Raw genomic sequence first — 17652 nt, 5'->3', positions numbered from 1 at the left:
TTCTCACTTTCTCTCTCCATCCTCCACTTCTCCCTTTTAACACTGATGATGCTATCTAGTTGGGTCATGAAAGGTCTGTAAGGAAACAACCCAGCTCAGAGAGCATCAAGGACACCATAGTCCTTCCCCTTCTATTCTAGAATAGAATAAAAATATAGGATAGGATAGGATAGAATTAGGAATCGTAACAGAAGAACGGAACAGAACAGTATTTTGAATAGAATAGATCCAGAATAGAATAGAGCAAAAGAATAGAAGAATATATAGAACAGAATAGAATATATAGAATAGAATAGAGCAGAAGAATATATAGAATAGAATATATAGAATAGAATAGAGTAAAAGAATAGAAGAATATATAGAATAGAAGAATAGAATAGAATAGAATAGAATAGAATAGAATAGAATAGAATAGGCTAAGGGTAATTAGATACCTAAGGAATTTGTCTCTGGTGCAGAAGCTCTCAGTGTGCATGCAAAACAACAAAGTAGTAATAATGACACCAACAAGAAAAGGTAGTGGAACAAATGAGAAGGATAAAAGTAATAGAGCTACCTGGGTAAATATTCTTACAGACTAGGAGTACTTCTTTTTATCTGGCATCGCCTTCTCAATCAGCCAGCCTGACCCATTGCAGCCCCGCCACGGCCCCCTCTCCTGCAACCCCTGGGGGACTGAGTTCAGCATCCCCCACCTCTCCTCCTCCTTTCCAAGTTCCAGCACCGCTGGTTTGCATTGCAGAGGGTGACACCAGTGGGAAATGATGATTAATGGTGGAGTGACAGCACCCCCCACCCCCAGTCTCCACTGAATGCTGGGGAGTAGGTGGCAGAGTAATTGGTGCGTTCTCTTTCTGTGTGTACGTGTGTGTGTGCACACATGTAATAAAGCTTAGGATTACAGGTAGTTTTCATCTTACAACCACAATTGAGGTCAAAATTTATGTTGCTAAGAGAGACATTTGTTAAGTGAGCTTAGCCCCATTTTACGACCTTTCTTGCCACAATTGTTATGGAAATCACTGCAGATGTTAAGTTAGTCATGTGGTTGTTAAGGGAATCTGGCTTCTCCATTGATCCAGCTGGCTTTAATGCCTAAGGCGGAAACTAGAACTCACCATCTCCTAGCGATTAGTCCATAGTCACCCAACTGGCTTTCATGATTAAGGCTGGACTAGAACTCACCATCTCCTAGTGATTGGTCCATAGTCACCCAGATGACTTTCATGCCTAAGGCGGGACTAGAACTCACCATCTCCTAGCGATTAGTCCATAGTCACCCAACTGGCTTTCATGATTAAGGCTGGACTAGAACTCACCATCTCCTAGTGATTGGTCCATAGTCACCCAACTGGCTTTCATGCCTAAGGCGGGACTAGAACTCACCATCTCCTGGTGATTAGTCCATAGTCACCCAACTGGCTTTCGTGCCTAAGGCGGGACTAGAACTCACCATCTCCTATGATTGGTCCATAGTCACCCAACTGGCTTTCATGCCTAGGCGGGACTAGAACTCACCATCTCCTGGTGATTAGTCCATAGTCACCCAACTGGCTTTCATGCCTAAGGCGGGACTAGAACTCACCATCTCCTGGTGATTGGTCCAAAGTCACCCAACTGGCTTTCATGCCTAAGGCGGGACTAGAACTCACCATCTCCTAGTGATTGGTCCATAGTCACCCAACTGGCTTTCGTGCCTAAGGCGGGACTAGAACTCACCATCTCCTGGTGATTGGTCCATAGTCACCCAGATGACTTTCATGCCTAAGGCGGGACTAGAACTCACCATTGCCTGGTTTCTAGGCCAGTGAATAGCCAATACATCAAACTGGCTCTCAGATTCCCACGCTACAGGGTTTTCTGCAGAGTATTATAGATGGTCCTCGACTTATGACTGCAATTGAGACCAGTATTTCTGTGCTAAGCAAGGCAGTTGTTAAGTGAGTCACACCCAATTTTGTAGCCTTTTTTTGCATGGTTTTTAAAAATCGCTACGGTTGTTAAGTGAATCACATGGTTGTTTCGTGAATCCAGCTTTCAACGTAAGACCACAATTGAGCCCAATATTTATATCACTAAGTGAGACATATGTTACATGAATTTTGCCCCATTTTACGACTTTTCTTGCCACAGTTGTTAAGTGAATCACTGCAACTATTAAGCTAGTAACCTGGTTCTTAATCAAATCCAGCTTCCCCATTAACCTTGCTTGTCAGAAGGCCGCAACTGTCATAAATATGAATCAGTTGTCAAGCATCTGAATTTTGATCACGTGAGTATGGGGACGGTCGTAAAGTGTGAAAAACTATAATCGGTCACTTGTTTCAGTGCCATTTTAACTTTGAATGGCCACTAAATGTACTCTTGTAAGTCGAGAACTACCTGTGCTCCGTGCCACAAATTTAACTGTGGGGATGCTACAACGGTCATAAATGTGAAAAACGGTCATAAGTCAGTTTGGAGCGTCGAACAGTCACTGAGTGGACTGTTGTAAATCGAGGACTCACTGTATTCTATTGCAGTGTTTCTCAGCCATGGCAGCTGGAAGGCGTGTGGCCTTCAACTCCCAGAATTTCCCAGCCAGCCTTGAATTCTGGAAGTTGAAGTCCACACGTCTTCCAGGTGCCAGGGTTTTTACAGATTACAGATTAACAGAGTTGGAAGGGATCTTGGAGGTCATCTAGTCCAACCCCCTGCCCAAGCAGGAGACCCTACACCAGGGGTGTCCAACCTTGGCAACTTTAAGACTTGTGGACTTCAACTCCCAGAATTCCTCAGCCAGCTTTGCTGGCTGAGGAATTCTGGGAGTTGAAGTCCACAAGTCTTAAAGTTGCCAAGGTTGGACACCCCTGCCCTACACCATTCCTGACATAGGGCAGTCCAGTCTCTTCTTGAAAGCCTCCAGTGATGAAGCTCCTCCAACTTCCAAAGGCAACTTCTGTTCCATTGCTTGATGGTTCTCACTGTCATAAAAATTCCTCCTTATTTCCAGGTTGAATCTCTCCTTGTTCAAGTTTCCATCCATTATTCCTTGTCTGGCCTTCGGGTGCCTTGGAGAATAGCTTGACCCCTTCCTCCCCCCTGAAATATTGGAGGGCTGCTCTCCTGTCTCCCTTGGTCCTTCTCTTCAGGTTGAGAAACACTGTCCTCACGTTCCCCACTGCACCCCAAGGGGAGGCCTCTCCCCTCTCTTTCCCACCCTTGGAGCCCCTTCCCCTTCCCTCCCTCCTCTTAACCTTCAGCTCCATACTGTAATGAGTGACCGTAATGAGTATGCTGATCAATTAGGTGGCTGCGCTAATCACTCTGCTTATTGCATTAATGAGTTATATTTTTTGTTTTTGGCTCCTGGATCTGCATTTTCTCTTGTGGTCATGTCTCCATAGAGACGTAGGGTTGGCTTGTCCAAGGGAGATGAAGACCCCGGGGTCGAGGAAAAAAAAAAATGAAAACCGGAATGCCGGTAATCATACCTAGAGGTATGCATGTGGGCCTTTTTTTCTTTTTTCTTTTTGCAGGAATGAAAATATATTGCATTTTGATGAAATCTGAAGGATTGATCAATGCCCTTTGATTTGCAAGGCAACCTTCCTTTTGCTTACAGCAATATTGGTGCAAAAGCTTACAAACGCGCCTGTATCTCTGGAAGTTGAAAGTTAGGATAATAGATGCTATTAAGAGTTTTGTGTGTGTGTGTTTTTTTTTTAATGGTACGTTTCGAAGGGATTGTATATTTTTAAACTGACTTACGAAAATAGAGTCCTGGAACTACTCAGAATTGGCATCGATTGCCCCGGTGCACAAGCCCTGTAAATCAGTTGGCCAGTCAATTAATCAATCAAATTCAGGATAAATCATCTCCCAGTTCTGCCTCCTCTGATGATTGTCTTGCTTGCAAAGCATTAGCCAAAATGGGAGCCTCCCATTTGATTGCCATTAGTTTATTAAGGCCGATATTTTTGTTATTTATAGGTGGCAGGTTGAAGAGGCATCCAGGAAAATGATCTTTTCTCCCTCTTGGGTCTCTTTTTTCAGTCTTCTCACTTAGCAATCATGTTACTAACTCAACAACTGCAGTGATTCCATTAACAACTATGGCAAGGCAGATCGTAAAATGAGGCAAAACTCACCGAACAACGGTCTTGCTTACCAACACAAATTTTGGGCTCGGTTGTGGTTGTAAGCCGAGGACTATCTCTATTCTCACCAAGCTCTGCGGAGCCAGGCTAATATAGAGTTAATTTGTGGTTCATTGTATTGTGGAGGATTTTAAATTACAGGCAGTCCTCCATTTACAACAAAAAGTTCATTTAGTGACCGTTCAAAGTTACAACCGCACTGAAAAAAGGGACTAACTACTGTTTTTCACACTTACGACCTTTGTAGCGTCCCTATGATCAGATGATCAAAATTCTGATCCTAGCTTGGCAACTGACTCATACTTATGATGGTTGCGGTATCCCGGCGTTACGTGATCCCCAAAGTCAATGGGGAAGTCAGATTTCCTTAGCAACCGTGTTACTAACTTATCAACTGTGTAACAACTGTGGCCAAAAAGGTCGTAAAATGAGGCAAAACTCAGTTAACAAATGTCTCACTTAACGACAACAATTTGGGGTTCGATTGTGGTCCTAAGTCTACCTGTAGTATTTTGTAGACCTGATGTTCAAGATGTAAACTTGTTGTGCTGTGGAGGATGCACCGTAGTTTTTAACGTGTTCTGTGAACATGTGTGTGAATGTGTGTGTCCTGTTCAGCAGATTCTGTGACTACTGCGGCCATCGGGTTTTATGAGTTGAGTGTGTTGTGTAAACCTGGCCAGCGAATGATCTAATTGCGGCGTCATGGTAAGAGGAAGACGGACTATTCCCTGTGTAATATTATGACCTACATATAAAAAGCCAACTATTTGGTAAGTGCTGCACAGAGATTAAAAAGTAAAAATAAATTTGCTGTCAGAATTACTGAGTGCTTTTGAGGCAGGACTGGGGTGCAAAAGTAAAAAATAAGGCTCTCTCTTTTTTTAAAGAAAGAGGAATCTGATTCATAAATCATGATGAGAGCAGAGAGAGCAAGATTATTGGAAGAATTGGCCTCTTCAGAGGCAGAATCTTGTGGCATCCTAAAAGATTTAGCAAATTTCCTGACCGGCTCAAGGTTGACTCAGCCTTCCATCCTTCCGAGGTCTGTAAAATGAGGACCCCGATTGTGCTCCACAATCCATGAGCGATCCCGTTTGTGGTTGTAATTCAAGGATTACAGGCAATCCTAACTTACAACCCTTCATTTAGTGACTGCTCAAAGTTTCAACGGCACTGAAAAAAGGGACTTACGACCATTTTTCACACTTACGACCTTTCTAGCATCCCCACGATCACATGATCAAAATTTGGATGCTTGGCAACTGGCTCATATTTATGACGGTTGCAGTGTCCTGGAGTCATGTGATCCGGCTTAACAGTTTCGCTTAACAACCATGTAACTAACTTAGCAACCAAGCATCTGAATTTGATCATGTGATCATGGGGATGCTGGAAAGGTCGTAAGTGTGAAAAGCGGTCCTAAGTCAGTTTCTTTTAGTGCCATTGTAACTGTGAATGTTCGTTAAATTAAGTGTTGTAAGTCGAGGACTAGCTGTAGCCCTGGACTTACTACCACAAATGTGGGTCAGACATTCCATTGCTAAACAAGACGGTTGTTAAATGATTTTACAGCCTTTTTTTTCCCCCACAGTTGCTAAGCAGATCACTGCAATATTGTTAAGTGAAGCACGTGGTCCTTAAGTGAATGACCCTATTATACTTTGCTTGTCAGAAACTGGCTGGCGATCCGGTGATGCCAGGACCCTGCAGTGGTTGGAAATCCATACCAATTGCCAAGCGCCTGCATTTTGATCATGTGACCGTGGAGAGGCTACAATGGTCATAACTGCAAGGAGCACTTATTTTCAATGCCGTCATAAGTGGACAATCCTAAATGAATGGCTGTAAGTCGAGGACTAGCTACAGTTAAAGGAGAAGACAAAGGAAGCTGCAATGCAGGAGGCGAAGGCAATGATAGTTACTTTATTGATAGTGGCCATTAGCTAAGCAGTTGTTAGATGTGATCCAGGTTTCTTTGCAGTGAGGGCTGATTAATGAGAAGGCTCGGATTTTGTTTAAACCATGGGAAATCATGCTCAGCCCTCTACTCCCTTCAGCCTTTCCACAATTATCCTTTTTAATTTTTCTGCCTGAGGCTTAATGTCAATGACAGACTGGGTTCACACAAACATGCTAGCCGAGCCCAAGCTGAGATGGTAGCGTTTGTGGTTTAGTTGGTGGTGGGAATTCAGCCATCTTCGTGCACTGCCTGAAGCAGCCTAAATAGGGTTTGTCATTTGGGCATCACATCATTTGTGACATTTGGGGAATGACAGTTTGTTAACCTGGGTGAACCTGTCTGTCTTGTGAAGGATGGGAAGAAGTGGATTTCCCTACTTGCTTTTGGGTAGGGAAGGAGATCCTGATGGGGCCCTTGGCATCTCCAAACAGGAGAAGGCAACATCTGGGCAATAGGTAGAGATTTTATGGCCTGGGGGCCAAGGGTTGTCCTCAAAGATATGGTAGAAAAAGTCAAGATGGCAGATGCGATGGTGTGACCTTGCTTGCTTGTTATGTTCCTCAAGGCTTGTAATGGCTTGAGAAATGAGCGAAAGAGATCTAGATAAATGGTAGCCCTTCGCTGCGTAACAGGCAGATAAATCGACGGCGGCAGATCTGTACTTTCAGACTTGCAAGATTGTGTTAACATAGCCCTCCAATAAAGCAGAATTACAGTCACACCTCGGCACTCAACTGCCTCCAAAGTCATCGAATTTGATGTTTGACAAGTTTTGAAGCGGAAAGTTGTCTTTTCCCCGCTAGTCGACATACAAGGAAGAACTCGCTAGTGTCGGCTGCCTGGTGACTTTCTATTTCTTCCATCTGAAATAGCAGGTCACATAGTCACATAGTTTTCTCGGTACCTGTCGGTTTTAGAATTCAGCGCGTCTTTTGGAACAAATTATTTTTTTAAAAAAAATATTTATTTTTGTCAATTGCTTACAAGATAATAGGTATAAGTAAAAACATAGTTGTGAATACATGGATACATATAAGAAAAATAAAAAAATAAAAGAAACAATAGGACAGGGACAGTAGGCACATTGGTGCGCTTATGCACGCCCCCTACAGGCCTCTTAGGAAAGGGGTGAGGTCAATAGTAGACAGTCTAAAGTTTTTGGGGTTTGGGGAAGAAACCACAGAGTCAGGTAGAGTATTCCAGACATTGACCACTCTGTTGCTGAAGTCGTATTTCCTGCAATCAAGTTTGGTGCGGTTAACCTTGAGTTTGTATCTATTGTGTGCTCTTGTATTGTTATGGTTGAAGCTGAAGTATTCATTGACAGGTAGGACATTGCAATGTATGATTTTATATACCGTACTTAGATCAGACCGAAGACGGCATAATTCAAGGTTTTCTAGGTCTAGAATTTTGAATCTGGTGGCATAAGGTATTGTGCAACGAGTAGAGGAGTGGAGAACTCTTCTTGTGAAATATTTCTGGATATTTTTTTATAATTACCGACTGACCACAAAAGTACCACTGTAGCTCACCTTGTTGCATATCCCTACCTGGTCTACTTTGAAGGCTGACATCATACGGCTACATTGACAGAATCTTGCCAGTCTGAAGATACAAACCTCCCGCGCTCTCTTTTTTTTTCACCGCTGGATAAGTTATGCGGCTCCTTTCTAAATTTCTTTCTCTGCCTGTTATTCAACTGTGGGCTCCTCTCCCATTTATCTGGTTGTTTCCTCTCTTCCCTTCCTTTCCCAAGCTCATTCCCACCCAATATTTTACATCCTGATTCTTTTGAGCACACCCTGCAGAAATCCCAGCCTGGGGCTATAAAACGTACAATCTCTTTCAAGGCCAATTTGACTCTAGAGACTTCACACAGGCATCTGAGTCGTTTCCTTGGCACAAAGCAGAAGTGAAGTGTGCCCTCTTTGCTTCTTTGGGGATGTCCTCCGGCTTCCCGGTCTAGCCCACGATTTGCTGGTCTCCTGTGCAACCGCTAAGGAGGCTGGGTTGATTTCCCAGGATCACCTCTTGGAAACGATCAGAGGTTCGCCGGCCACCTCTCGCCTCCCTTCCTTGCGTCTCTCCCCCGCTCGCTCTGCTGGGCAGAGCTGCTGTTGCCATGTTTGTGCCACCGTCGCCAGCACCATGGCAGTTGCAGCTTTGCCGGGAGGTGACGGCAGATGTTATTAATAGTTCCAGGCCAGCTGCTGGCATGTTCGCCGCCCGCTCTCTTCCTGCCCAGGTTCAAGGCCCAATCAGTCCCTTGGCACCAGAGCTCCTGGGGGTGTGATTAGTGATTACCACTGCGGCTATGATTAGGATCAATTCGTTGGTTAGGATCAAATTGTTAGTCAAATGTGGAGTCCAGTGCATTTCCCGGAGACTTTATTTGTGGGGGTTGGGGGGCCTTGTGGGAGGCTTTTCTTGGCAACAGCACGAAAGGAGTTTGCTAGGGCTTTTTGACTTCACAGTCTGGCTTTTAGCCTTGGGAGTTCCCAGTGGTCTCCCATCCATGTTCTATTCTACTCTCATCCTCCGCTTTAGGTTAAGGGTCTCCAAATTTGGCCACTTTAAGACTTGTGAATTTGAAATCCCAGAATTCTTCATCCTTCCATCCATCTATCCATCCATCGTCTATCATCTATCTATCATCTGTCTCTCTCTCTCTCACATTTCTCTATTGCCTCTCATTATCTGTCTGTCTGTCTGTCTATCTATCTATCTACCTATCATCTTCTCTTTTATTATCTATCTACTCTTTCTCTCTCTCTCTCTCTTTTTCTATCTTTCTATCTAATCTGTCTATCATCTCTTTTATTATCTATCTTCTCTTTCATTATCTATCTATCTTCTCTTTCATTATCTACCTACCTACCTACCTACCTACCATCTTCTCTTTTATTATCTATCTTCTCTTTCATTATCTATCTATCTATTTATCTATCTATCTATCATCTCTTTTATTATCTATCTTCTCTTTCATTATCTATCTATCTATCTATCTATCTATCTATCTATCTATCTATCTTCCTACCTACCTACCTACCTACCTACCTACCTATCATCTTCTCTTTTACTATCTATCTTCTCTCATTATCTATCTATCTATCTATCTATCTATCTATCTATCTATCTATCTATCTATCTATCTAATCTATCATCTTCTCTTTCATTATCTATCTTCTCCTTCTCTATCTATCTATCTATCTATCTAATCTATCTATCATCTTCTGTTTTATTATCTATCTTCTCTTTCATTATCTATCTATCTATCTATCTATCTATCTATCTATCTATCTATCTAATCTATCATCTTCTCTTTTATTATCTATCCTCTTTCATAATCTATCTATCTATCTTCTCTTTCATTATCTATCTATCTATCTATCTATCTATCTATCTATCTATACTACCTACCTACCTATCATCTTCTCTTTTACTATCTATCTTCTCTCATTATCTATCTATCTATCTATCTATCTATCTATCTATCTATCTATCTATCTATCTATCTATCTTCAATCTATCATCTTCTCTTTCATTATCTATCTTCTCCTTCTATCTATCTATCTTCTATCTTATCTATCTATCTATCTAATCTATCTATCATCTTCTGTTTTATTATCTATCTTCTCTTTCATTATCTATCTATCTATCTATCTATCTATCTATCTATCTATCTATCTAATCTATCTATCTTCTCTCTTCATTATCTATCTATCTATCCTTCTCTATCTACCGTGTTTCTCCTACCTAATACCTATCATCTTATTTTTTTACTAAAAATATCTTCTCTGTCTTTTATGGGGTGATCTATCTTCCCCCTATCTATCTATCTATCTATCATCTATCTATCTTTGGATGTTGACCTACCTATCATCTGGTCTTTTACATCTATCTTCTCTCATTATCTAGGGTCATCTATCAGCTATCATATCTATCTGCAATCTATCATACTTCTCTAACATCAATCTTCTCCTTCTCTATCGCCTATCTATCTATCTAATCTATCTATCATCTTCTGTTTTAATATCTAGGCTCTTAATTTGGGGGAGGGCTATCTATCTATCTATCATGCCTATCTAATCTACATCTTCTGAGATCTATCCTCTTGGGGAGGCCTATCTATCTTCTCTTCATTATCTATCTATCTATCTATCTATCTATCTAATCTATCTATCATCTTCTGTTTTATTATCTATCTTCTCTTTCATTATCTATCTATCTATCTATCTATCTATCTATCTATCTAATCTATCATCTTCTCTTTTATTATCTATCCTCTTTCATAATCTATCTATCTTCTCTTTCATTATCTATCTATCTATCTATCTATCTATCTATCTATCTATCTATCTATCTATCTATCATCTATATATCTCAGGGGTGTCAAACTTGTGGCCCGCAGGCCGGATGTGTGACATGTTGGTCCCGCCCCCGCCAGGTTTAGCAAAGGGGGAAAAATCCACATACATCACATGATGCTGCCGTGACAACACGAGTTTGACACCCCTGATCTATCTCTTCTCTTTTTCTATCTATCTATCTATCTATCTATCTATCTATCTATCTATCTATCTATCTATCTATCTATCTATCTATCTTCCTTCTCTATCATTATCGATCTATCTTCTCTATCATTATCTATCTTTTATCCCATGGAGAGATTATGAGACTGAGGAAGGGGAGATCCAAGTGGCTAAACAAAATTATTTTGCTCCAAGATCCAAACTGGGGATTGTAGAAGAGCAATGAGGAAATAGTCCATAAACTGAACAAAGCCCCCCTTGCACACTTTTTTGTTTAGTGACCACAGTTGAAACTCACAATTCAGTCATTAAGCAGCCACTAAGTGAAACTGTAGCTATGGTGGTGATTTCAGCTTCCCTTTGCTTTCCTGACCCACAGTGATGGTCTGTGTGAGGATTGGTTGCACAGTTCCATATTCATCACTGCTGTAACTGCAAATGGTCGCTAAACGAGGCAGGCACTAAATGAGGACCACCTGTACTTGTTCTCAATGCTTGCCTTCCAACAGCATGGTTAACCTGGTTACCAAGTTAACTCATTTTATGGCTTCCTGTAATACACTAAAGGCTAAGATGAAAGCCACCAAACAGTTGTGTGTTTCTGTGAAGCCATCAAGGCCAGTGTTAAGCTTGTTGTATGATTGCTTCTGTTAGGGCGTTTACTTGACCTGGTTTAGCATAATGGATGAACATAGGGACTGTGTTCCCATTAATCACTAAGATGAGGCAGCTTCTAAATCCATTTACTCAATATGGGTCAGCAGGGGAGTTCCTGCGTTGTGGGGCTACCAAAAAGTCAGCCAGCGCCCCCAGGGATTAAATTTAATTCAAAACAGCCCCACTTTTTGTAATATTAAACTATGTCTGGTTAGTCATGCATGGAAGCACCAAAAATCAGTTTGCCCTAATCCAGAGGTAGGAACCATAGCCCTTTTATGACTTGTGGACTTCAACTCCCAGAATTCCTGAGCCAGCTATGCTCAGAATTCTGGGAGTTGAAGTCCACAAGTCATAAAAGGCTATGGTTCCCCAAAAAAAAAAACGTGTCAAAGAGAAAGAGCAGCCTCTTAAAATGCACCTCTTTAATGTTGATTGGCTACAAGAATGCACCTCTCTAATACTGATTGGCTACAATAGCCAAGTCGCTCCTACTGCTTGGCTTCTTAATAGGGAAGGTCTAGTGATGTCATGAAACCTTGCCAGTTACCTCGCTGGTGCAAAGGCTGATGGGATGTTGAGGCTTGTGGCTGGAGGTGGGAGGGGGGGCTCTGTTTTCAAAATGGCACCCTTTGCTTCAGCCGATGGGGTTGTGTGGGGCGAGTTTCGAGGGGGTTAATGGCGGGCCTTGCTAAGTATATTATGGTGTGTGAGGCCAGCCCTGCACTTCTAGCATGTGAACCTGGGTTTAGAAGTTAGTGTGTTGTGTGAAGCCAGCCATACATATATGCAGTTTTTACCTCAGCAGATTCACCTCAGCTGCATTGAAAAACCCAATTATTTTTTGTCAGGGGTGGTTTTTCAGTGGAGAATTTCTGCTTCAGTGGGGGGTTTCCTGCTTCAGGCTCCAACGGAGCCTCATTTGGGACACACACACAAACACACACTCCCCTGCAGATAAAACACACCCAAATTCCCTCATACTTTTTTTTTTCATTGCTCAGCTGGCTTTTTTGGAGCTTCTCCAAATAAGGGGGGAGATGAGAAGGTATTGGGGAAGAGGCCTCGGTCGGCCATTTCTGTACAAGCCCCTTAACTAAGTTGGGGAAGGGCCCTTCCCAAGCCCTATGAAACTTAGGTACAGGTAGTCCTCGTCTTTACAACCATTCGGTTTGAAGTTACCACAGCACTGAAAATGAGACTTATGAGCGTTTTTCCACATGACCATTGCAGCATCCCCGTGGTCAGCGGATCAAAATTCAGATGCTTGGCAACTGACTCATATTTATGATGGTTGCAGTGCATTCTGGGAGTTTGGTAACTGGCCAGCACTTAGGGCAGTTTGCAGTGTCCCAGTGGTCACGTGATTACGATTTACAACATTTCTTTTCTCTGGAAACCAGCAATTATTTCGTTCACACCCATTAGCAAACCATGGGTGGCCTTTGCTTAACGAGCGCCCCAGAAACAGTCATAAAATTGGGTGCAGTCGTGCGATGACTCATTTTAAGACCGCCATGACTGAAATTGCAGGCTCAAGGATGGTTGTATGTAGAGGACTACCTCTAATAAAGCACTGCAGAGTCGAGATGCCTCCCCTAGGGAGGCAGAGAAGCGGGGGAGGAGAGCGGAAGAAGGCTGTTCAAGCTTTCTTCGCTTTCTTTTTCTTCGCAGGCAGAGGTGACACTCCTAAGGTGGCAATCCAGCACCTGATATGCTGAGATAGTCTGTCGGAGTCAGAGGAGTGGGAGACGGAGGGGGTTCCGTGACAGAAGCAACGCCACCCAGGATGTGATAGCCATGAAGGCGATCAAGCATTGCAGTGCCTCCGGAGGGGGAAAAAAACTCGCCATGGGTTTGGCGAGGCTCATCCTTGGTCAGTGGGATTTCATTGCCTTAAGCCAGTTGTTCTCAACCCGTGGTTTGTGGACTCCTGGGGCGGGGGGCTGTGTTGTCGTCACAGGGGGTCTGGGAAGGCTTGAAGAAATGATTGAAACCTTGAGTTAAGTTTTGGAGGGGAGTCCGTGGTCACAAAAGGTATTTAAAGGTTGAGAACCACTGCTTTGAGCCATAAATTAGCCACATAAACCCAATTTGAAGATGTTTCGCTTCTCATCTAAGAAGCTTCTTCAGCTCTGACTGGATGGTGGGGAACGGAAGGATTTACACTCCTTGCAGACAGCTGGTCATTTGCATTCTTTTAGACTCTAGAGAGTCGTTAAGGCCACTTGGAGGTTTATCTGTGTCCTCAGATAAATGGATCCTTCCACACCCAATTTGCCCGACTCAGGTAACCCTGAGAACACAGACAAACCTCCGAGTGGACTCAACAACTCCCTGAAAGGATGCAAATGACCAGCTGTCTGCAAGGAGTATAAATCCTTCCATTCCCCACTATTCAGTTAGAGCTGAAGAAGCTTCTTGGATGAGAAGTGAAACGACCTCAACGAAAAACCAGAAAGTCCAGTTGCCTCTTGGAAAAGCACTTTTGGGACAATCAGGACCTGGAGGACTGAGAATCTCCATAGACATTTAACCTCAGAAACCTGTTCTCATAGTACAGCCAAGTTGGGTTAACAAACCACAGCTTCTTGGTCTATGTCAGTGGTTCTCAACTTTTTCTTCATTAATTTCTTTAATTTTGTTGATTGGTGAGGTTCACACATTGCCAGAAATCCATACTAGACATGCTTCGTCTTGCAATCTGACCTGCCCTACAGGGTTGTTGTGAGCAGTACCATGGGGTATTGGAGGAGTGTGGGAACCACTCTGGGCTAAATCTGGAGTGGTATCGGTGGATCAACTAAATAAGATTTCTGTTTTTCTCCTTATTGAACTTCAGATGAATAGTATTTTTCCCAGCCAGGGTGGGGCAGCCCCTGGTAGAGTCCGTTTTCTTTTGCTTCTAGGAATCACTTTTCTATTTTTGGTTCAATATTGCTGTAATTGGACATTTACAGTATTTTGGCAGGGGCAGGCTTGCTTTTTGAAGGATTTTAAGGATTTTTGAGGAATGCATTTGTAGGGTGCCTCATCCCTGCGGTGTGAGCACTGATGATAATAACACAGTGATAAGGCTCTGTTGATGGTAATAATAATAATGATGATGATCATGATGTGAATGCGGTTTGCTTTTGAGGAAGGCACATGGCGAGTGGCAGGAGTTGTTTCTGTGCGGGGGTTTTGGAGCATTAAGTAGAGGCCGGTTCCCAAATTAACAGCCCGTGACAAATTGACCAGTCTGGGGTTTGCCAAAGAGATTGGAATTGTAAACGTAACCAAAGGCCTGAGTTTGGAAAACACGCTTAACCTGGTTTGATGATGTGCGTTGTGTGCACTCAACCAGAGAGTTCAAAACTTTGCAATACTTGACTGGGATAAGAGAAGAGGGGAAAACATATATATATTTAAATGGTGGGGAGAGGAAGCAATCTTCAACTCTGCAGCCTTTCAAAAATATTTGTATATGTGGCTGGTGAGGGGGAGGATTGGGTTGCAGGGAACTCAGACTTCAATTCAGACTTTGCAGGTGCGGGTTTTAATTTGATTGGCTAATTAGAAGCCGAATGTTAATTGGGCTCATTAACCAATGAGCTGCAGCAGGCAAGGATTTATAAATAACCCCGCGGTGAGGATCATTTGCATGATGCCGTATGGCTCACCATTGCCATGGAAACTGACCCCCCCTCCCAGTGTTGAAAGGGGAGTCGGGGTGGGGTGGGGGCTTAGAGCAACAACTACAAACCCCATCATCTCTATCCATCATTAGCTCTGGATGAGTGGACCTGTAATCCCAAGGCATCTCCAGGATGCTAAAATGGGAGAAACTGCTTTTGGAGGCTTTGTTTTTTAGAGGCGGCTCTGCTCTTTGGCCTTCCTTCCTTTGCAACTGGCTTTTGCAACCAGCTATGCTATGTTTCTAGTTCCTGGGAGCAGAAAACCAGTTTTTTGGTCTTCCTTTCTGAAGAAAATAATTGGTTCCAAGCAGCTGAAGATCCCTGTTCACTTCTAGAAAGAAACACATGATCTATTTCTAATGTTGTGGCTGTGGATGATGGGACTTCAAAGACAGCCCAGCTCCAGGTTAAGTGCAGCAGGTGCTGACAGGTGGCTGAAAGCTTTCCAAAAAAGGGAAAATCTCAACCAGAAAAATAACATTGGGGAAGCAGGAGGGGAATCCTCACCTCCTCCGTCAATGAGGGGGCACAAAATGAAGGGGAATGGGTTTTTTTTGGGGGGGGGATAAACTGGGGGGGGGGGTGCCTTCTCTAACCCCGTCCCCCCTGGCTCCTTGGTGCCTTTTCTCTTGCACCTCTCTCTCTTGTTCCCACTCCCTTGCTATAAATAATCAGGCTCTTAGAAAGTAACAAGATGCAAAGCCCTGCTCCCTTCCCGAGCAGCAGCAGCAGCAGCAGCAGCAGGCGTTGCAGGGAGGGCTGGAAATAAATTGCATCTTTGACAGTCAGTTACAAGGGTAATCATTCCAAAAAAGCAATTTGACGGGGGATGAAATTTGCATCGCATTAGCACACGGAATGGCATCGGAAGGCCCAGATTCTGCCCCGATGGGACAGGAGGGTAGAATCAGAATAGAGATGGAAGGAACCTTGGAGGTCTTCTAGTCCAGCCCCCTGCTCAAGCAGGAGATCCCATAGCATTTCAGACAAGTGGATGGGAAAGCGGTGCACGAAGCTGGAGAAAGGGGGGACAGTTCCTTCTCCCACGCTCAGAGAAGCAGGTTCCTGGGAGGTGGGGTGGGGCGGAGGGGAGAATTTGGGAATCGATATATTTCTAGTCCTCATGGCTGAAGAAACATTCTTTCCACTAAACGGGCTATACTTGTTACGATCTCCAAACCCAGAAGAGACCATGTGTTCTATTTGTCCCCAGGAGCAAAACACAAAAATGTACACTCAGTTGAATAACTACTTTCATGCAACAGTCCTCGCTTGGGCATTGAATAATTTCTGTATTTACATGACCCAATAAGTCAGACATTCACCAAATGGACCAGGCTGGTATAGGAAGTGAAACTATAAAAAAAGACAGCAGGAGTTAGCCAACTACACAGGTAGTCCTTGATTTACCTCCATAATTGAGCCCAAAATTTCTGCTGCAAAGAACGAGACAGTTGCTATGTGAATTTTGCCCCATTTTACAACCTTTCTTGCCACAGTTGTTAAGCGAATCACTGCAGTTGTTAACGGTTGTGAACCTGTCTTCCCCATTGACTTTGCTTGTCAGAATTTCACAAAAGGTGGTCACTTGACCCCAGAACATAGCAACCATCATAAATATGAATCAGTTGAATTTTGATCACGTGATAACAGTCATAAGTTACTTTTTTTAGTGCCGTTGTAACTTTGGTCACTAAACGAACTGTTGTAAGTTGAGGACTACCTGCACAGTCCCTTGTGTCAGTGAAACTCTAGGAAGTCCTAGGCTTATGTCCACAATTATGACTGGAACTTTGGTTGCTAAGTGATACAGTCGAGCGAGTCACAGCCAATTTTACAACTGTTTTTGCTGAGTCATTAAACGAATCACTAGCGTTGTTAAACAGATCTGTCTTCTCCTATTGACTGCTTGGGCTAGGAAGGTTGCAGGTGGCCATCATTTGACCCCAGGACACTGCAACCGTTGTAAATGCAAGTCAATTGCCAAGTGCCCGAATCATGGACGTGTAGTGGTGGGGTTGCTGCGACAGTCATAAATGTGAGGATTGATCATGTCACTTTTTTGCAGCACCATCATATCTTCAAACAGTCACTAAACGAATGGTCGTAAAAAAAGGACTACCTCTATTAATTACCTAGCCAACCAGATTAAGCGTGTAAGAATAAAGGCTTTTGGTCAGCTGAAGAATCTGGCTATGTGGTGGTCTTGCCCAGAGGCTCGAAAATACTGGCTCAAAATTCAAAATTGGCTACAGGAAATCACCAATGAACAACTAGACCTAGAACCAGAACTCTTCCTATTGGGGATCTTCAAAAAAAAAAAAATGTAATACTTATTATTACACATGCTGACTGCTGCCAGGATCACCTTTGCCCAGTGTTGGAAACAGCCATATACACCTGTAGAGGAACACCTGGTTATACAAAAAGTTATGAATTGTGCTGAAATGGATAAATTGGGCATGATGGTGCCCTTATGCACACCCCTTACAGACCTCTTAGGAATGGGGTGAGGTCAATAGTGGATAGTTTAAGGTTAAAGGAGTGGGGGGGGGGGGGTTAGAGGATGTAACAACAAAGTCAAGTTAGTGCATTCCAGGCGTTGACCACTCTTGCTGAAGTCGTACTTCCTGCAATCAAGTTTGGAGCAGTTTACATTGAGTTTGTATCTGTTGTGTGCT

At 43.2% G+C, this 17652-nt stretch overlaps 1 protein-coding gene across 1 annotated transcript in view; it reads left to right on the top strand.

Annotated features, from left to right (window-relative positions):
• NRXN2 (neurexin 2) overlaps nucleotides 1–17652 on the top strand; it is a 385627-nt gene that overhangs the window by 23358 nt on the left and 344617 nt on the right.

Source organism: Notechis scutatus, chromosome 14, assembly GCF_049901735.1.
Source record: "Notechis scutatus isolate UNSWTSFEM ecotype Mainland chromosome 14, rNotScu1.2, whole genome shotgun sequence".
NCBI lineage: Eukaryota > Metazoa > Chordata > Lepidosauria > Squamata > Elapidae > Notechis > Notechis scutatus.
The sequence above is the reverse complement of the archived record's forward strand: the minus strand, read 5'-3'. Positions and strand labels throughout refer to the sequence as shown.